The sequence below is a fragment of the Grammomys surdaster genome, unplaced genomic scaffold (genome assembly GCF_004785775.1).
Source record: "Grammomys surdaster isolate TR1022 unplaced genomic scaffold, NIH_TR_1.0 367, whole genome shotgun sequence".
Taxonomy (NCBI): domain Eukaryota; kingdom Metazoa; phylum Chordata; class Mammalia; order Rodentia; family Muridae; genus Grammomys; species Grammomys surdaster.
Window position 1 is genome coordinate 7,137,555 of NW_021604786.1, and position 5,373 is coordinate 7,142,927.

General features: G+C 37.2%; 1 pseudogene; it reads left to right on the forward strand.

The window, feature by feature from the left end:
* The first annotated feature begins 4,140 nt into the window (after positions 1-4,140).
* On the forward strand, positions 4,141-4,785 carry LOC114631883 (annotated as a pseudogene).
* Positions 4,786-5,373: the final 588 nt, after the last annotated feature.

The following is a 5,373-nucleotide window of genomic DNA, read 5'->3' on the forward strand; positions in this document are numbered from 1 at the left end:
ACACATATGCAACTGCACACAGGCACCTGCAGTCACACATATGCAACTGCACACAGGCACCTGCGGTCACACATATGCACCTGCACGCAGGCACCTGCAGTCACATATGTGCATCTGCACACAGGCACTTTCATGTGCATACCTCCCTGTACACCCACTTAAAGAAAAAAGAAAAAAGCAAAGAATAAGTAACATGGAAGAAGGAGGGGAACCAACCAGAGGAAACAAAAAGACATTTGGGAGGGTTTGGAGGATAAGGAAGAAGGAAGTGGGAAACAATAAAGTCCAAAGGCATAAGTATGGAAATGTTATTTGTATGCTAATCTAAAATACTTTTTAAAATGAGAAATAAAAAACAATTCGACTTCAAGATCCCCCCTTTTCTTTACTGTTGTTCTTATCAAGTATGCTGCTTGCAATTTCTATGCTGAAATAACGGCCTCGGGATGTAAGGGTGCATTTGTCCGTTGGAAACACTGGCTACCCAGTAAACAATTGGTGTGACTCTCAAAGTAAAAAGAACAGTCCATGCTTTGTCCCAAAAGCAGGCTGGAGAATTTAATTATGTTCCTTCTAATTCTAATTCTAAAAATGACTTTTAGAGAGGAAAGTGGTTTTTTTTTTCCTCCTTTTAAAATGTGCACAGTGGGATTTATTTATTTATTTTTTATTTCTTTTTTTTTTTTTTGGTTGTTCTTTTTTTTTTATTGGATGATTTATTTACATTTCCTATGTTGTCCCCTTACCCCATCCTCCACCCACCCAGGAACCCCCAATCCCCTCGCCCCTCCTCCTTCTTCTCTGTGGATGTAACCTCTATCTACCCCCCCACTCCCACCTCCCCACCCTCAAAATTCCCACCCCCTGGGGCATCCAGCCTTCATGAGGTCAAGGTTCTCTTCTTCCACCTATGCCCAGCAGGGCCCTCCACTTTTACATATTCAGCTGAAGCCCTGGATCCCCCCCTAAGTGCTCCCAGGCTGATGGTTTAGACCCTGGGAGCTGTGGTTGGTTGGTATTGTTGCTCTCCTCATGGTGCCGTAAATCCTTTCAGCTCCTTCAGTCTTCACTCTAACTCCTCTATTGAGAACCCCATGATCAGTTCAATGGCTAGTTGTGAGCATCTGCCTCTGAATATGTCTGACTCTTGAAGGCCTCTGAGGAGATATCCATATCAGGCTATCAGCATGCACTTCTTTATTGGATATTTTATTTACATTTCAAATGTTATTCCTTTTTCCCATCCCCCCACAAGACATCCCCTATCCCATCTCCCCTCCTCCTGCTTCTATGAGGGTGTGCCCCCACCCACTCATCCAGAGAGTGAGATTTAATAGCCTGGTTTGTAAGCGACTGTGTTTAAACTGAACTTCAAGAGTGGATAGCTTGAATATATTTCTGTTAAGCTTCACAGTGCTTCTTATGCTGATATTAAGATTACAGAGGGTGGTTATATCATAGAAATGCTGCAAAGAATTTAGTCTATCGCTGTTTATATTTCCACTTCCTCCTACCTAGTTTACAGGAAAAGAAAGAAATCATTTTTATGGCAACTGTAGACCAGCGGTTGACATAGGATTCATTTGTTAAGTTGATACATATAATTATTTGAGAGCCTAAAGTATCTAACATGAAACTGAATATTTGTCCAAACCCCACATCACAACAGACTTTCAGTCTGTTACTCACACAACTTTAGACATGTTTCCAGATGAGAAAAATAAAGGTTTAGAATAGTTGTCTAATTCTTTTCCAGCTGTGTTTTCCAGCCACAGCTGGTTATCTGTGAAATCCTGCCATTTTCATTTACTTTTGCTTACTTGTTAATTCAGCCCTCCATGTTATTTGATCAGATCTTGTGTCAAATCATTTGTATTCATTTTGCATCGTGTTTTTGCTGTGTCTCTTGATCACTTTCACATGCTAATACTGGCTAATTCAATTGGAATTGATGGAAGCAGCCATCCAAAATTACCACCTAATACGTCACTCGTAACATAAAAGAATAGACCTGTTTCTCTTTACATGCTTTTTTTTTTAGAAGAATGGATAGTAACAGAAAATAAAAAGCTGTTTTCCTGGGTAATAAGTCCAGTGCCCATGATTGGAAAGAAAAGATGTTCGAGAACTAATTTTGGCACACAGTGGTGGCCTCTCCTGGGGATGCTGAATTACTCTACTTCTCTGTACATAAACAATGTATTAGAAGAAACCCTGACTAGAATAAAGTTGTTTAGGAAAGGCATGGGAGTTGATAAATTGATTGAGGCTTGTCAGCCCAATTCTTACTATAAATGCCACATTGCTTCCATTAGATTGGTAATCTGAGATCATAAGTTATTAATGACTCCATAAAGTTTAATGAATATAGATTTTTGTCCTGATTGAGATGCAACTTCTTAATCAATTTACTATGCTTGGACTGGGTTGTCCCAAAAGGACCTAAAATGTTCTCTCCACTTCTCTTCAATCATTACCGAACATGGAATTTGAGATGTAGAGACCTGTAACGTCTCTCTTGTATGTGCTCTCCTTTATCAGAGATGGTTTGTAACCTTCTATCCCATAGAATCAGGTCAGATGGCTTCAGACTACAGCTTGTTAATGCTTTCTATCTCCCAGGAAGGGTCACCAAATCTCCTGAAGGTTCCTTCTCATCCTCAGGTATTAAAATGTTGTGAAATCCCAAAGTGATTTTGCACCTGACCTTCACACCAGATCACCAAGTGTGTATTCTGAATTTCTCTTTCGCCAGCTGTGAGACTTTGTGTAAATCACCTCATTTGAGTTGCCTTTTAGTACCTATAAAATGGAACTAATGGTGACAACTGTTTCACAGGTTTTCTGTCAGTCTACAATGATCTAATGGGTGGTAAGAACTTAAGACAATCCTTGCCATATCAAAAATTATCAGTGGACACAGTGGTCAGCAGCATAATTATTATAATATATAATATGTAATGTAACATATAATATTATTTGTATTGTTATATTCAATATAATAAAAATATATTATATGATATATATTATTAAATAGTAATTTATTATGTAATATGTAATAAATATGCAATGTGTAATATGTAATGAAAAATATAAAATATATAATATATAATGTGATATAATGATATATAATTCATTACATAATAGTATAGTAATATACTCATATATAATATGTCATATATTATATATAATGTATAATATATGGATTATTGTGTTTATTACTTAGGTGTTATATTACTTTTTAAAAGATTTCTATTTTTAATATATTTTCCTGAGACTCCTAATAATAAACTATAACATTTTTTGAAGTCAGGAGAGAAGGGGAAAGGATAGGAGAGGGAGAGATAGACAGAAAGAGAGAAAGAGTAGAGGTATTTGAGGAAATCAAGAAAAAATTTGAAGTGTCCAATTACAAAATAAATGGATTATCAAAGTTAAAAAAAAATAGAGAGACGGAAAATGAACTTGAGCAGCAAGCCAGACCTTAGAGAAATTAGTAACACTGTCTTCTTCAAGGTTAGCTACAGTAACACTATAAGTCACTAACCCATGTTAGTACTAAAGTAAGCAATACTCAGTTTGTGACTTGGTAATTATATGGACAGGTCAAGTTTGTGGTCCCACAGTGATGGTATTCAATTAAAATTCATAAAGTTAAGGTTGCAGGGATTATTTGTTCATATAGCATTGGCAGCAGGGAGCGTATACTTGAGAAGTCTGGAGACATCTTTCTTAATTTAATATGAAAAGTTGAAATGGCCCTTAGCCCAACCCTGGGTCTCGAGATACTTCCTGCAGTCTTTGAGAATAGCTTTGGCACACCCACAATGTGAACTCAGAGTCAAAATGATCTAAGACAAAGATTTCATTCTTCAGAGTTGAGGAATTCTTAAAAAGCCAATCAAAACATAAAATGCATCAGTGAAGAAAAGAATGAAGGATGCTAAGGCAAACAATAAACAATATTAAAAATGAAATCAGTCCATAAAATAGATCAAGAGTGTGAATAAGTAGAGGCAAAAGAAGTTTTGGGGAGATTGTGGTGAGGCAGTGTCAGAGGATGGTGACTAGGAAGTACCGAGCTGAACGTTGTGGTAAAGGACCGTGAGGATAGCTGTATAGCACGGGGAGACTACAGTCATGCATCCAAAATCAAGCGAAGAGCTCCCAAGCCAACAGAAAGTGACTCCTTAATCTGCCATCTACCAATTTACAGCAGCTCTGTGAAAAGAACCCAGGAAACAATTGGGCCCTTGAAACTGGTTGGGAAAGCAGTTCTTTCCATGAAATAAGTGGACCAAAGCCAGAGCCTAGTGAGACATCTCTTCATGGAAGGAAGGAAAAGTATGTGTGGAATACCAGCACTACTGTCCATAACATCAACTGGAAAATTGACCACTTCCTGGAACTCCAGGATGAACGAAGATAGATTTATCAGGAACGTTGTTATCAGTTTTTGACTTCAGTTGTGATGTTGAATATCGATGTAGACCAAATCAAGAAACAGGCTGAAAATCTCTCCAATATATTTGATGAACAACAAAAGCTTTCCCACAGTTTCAAGGTATTCATAAGCAGAAAACAGAATAATTTAAGAAGTTATAAGATTGATACTTGGAGAATCTACAGGCAATTAAGAGATGTTTCCAGAAAGTTATGGTTGAGGAAGCCAGAAAACAAGTTGACATCTTGGAGAGGAAACTTACTACAGAGCCTGCTCATGTAAAGCAGCAGGAAGAAAAGGCTGGTGTTCAATCATCTCTTCTCTCCCTGTTATTTTCATGACACCTTGAAGAAAGAAGCCCAACCACCATAACAAGATTTCACAATACAATTACTCTTGTGAATTTATGGTGACATGAAGACTGCAATTGAAATGATAGTAGCTTCCTTGTTCACATCTGTAAGGTGTCAGAAAACCTTTACTGAGGATGTTTTGTTTTTCCAATTGTGCATCTAGTATCTGATCACCAGGGATATACAAACTCTCCAGTCCAGTTAAAGCTCATGTCCCGTGATTTCCTGTATATATACCATGAGGAAATCTTTACTTGGAAATATTTGATTTAATAAACATGAAATTGTTTCAGACAAAAAAGAGTGCAAATAGCTAATTTTGCCATAAATAAAAAGAACCAACAACAGTGAATTGGACCCAGTTCATAACAACGTCATTGAAAAGAGACACAAGAGCTTTGACTAAGATAGACACCAGAGAGAATTAATCAAAATTAGAAATGAAGACAAAATATAAAAGAAATAACAGTGGATGGGTAATAAAATTATTAATGTTATCTGGGGAGATGACTTAGTTGATAAAGTTCTTGCCTTCTAAGTAGGTTGTGACAGCACCTCCTTCTGACAAAAGCCCGG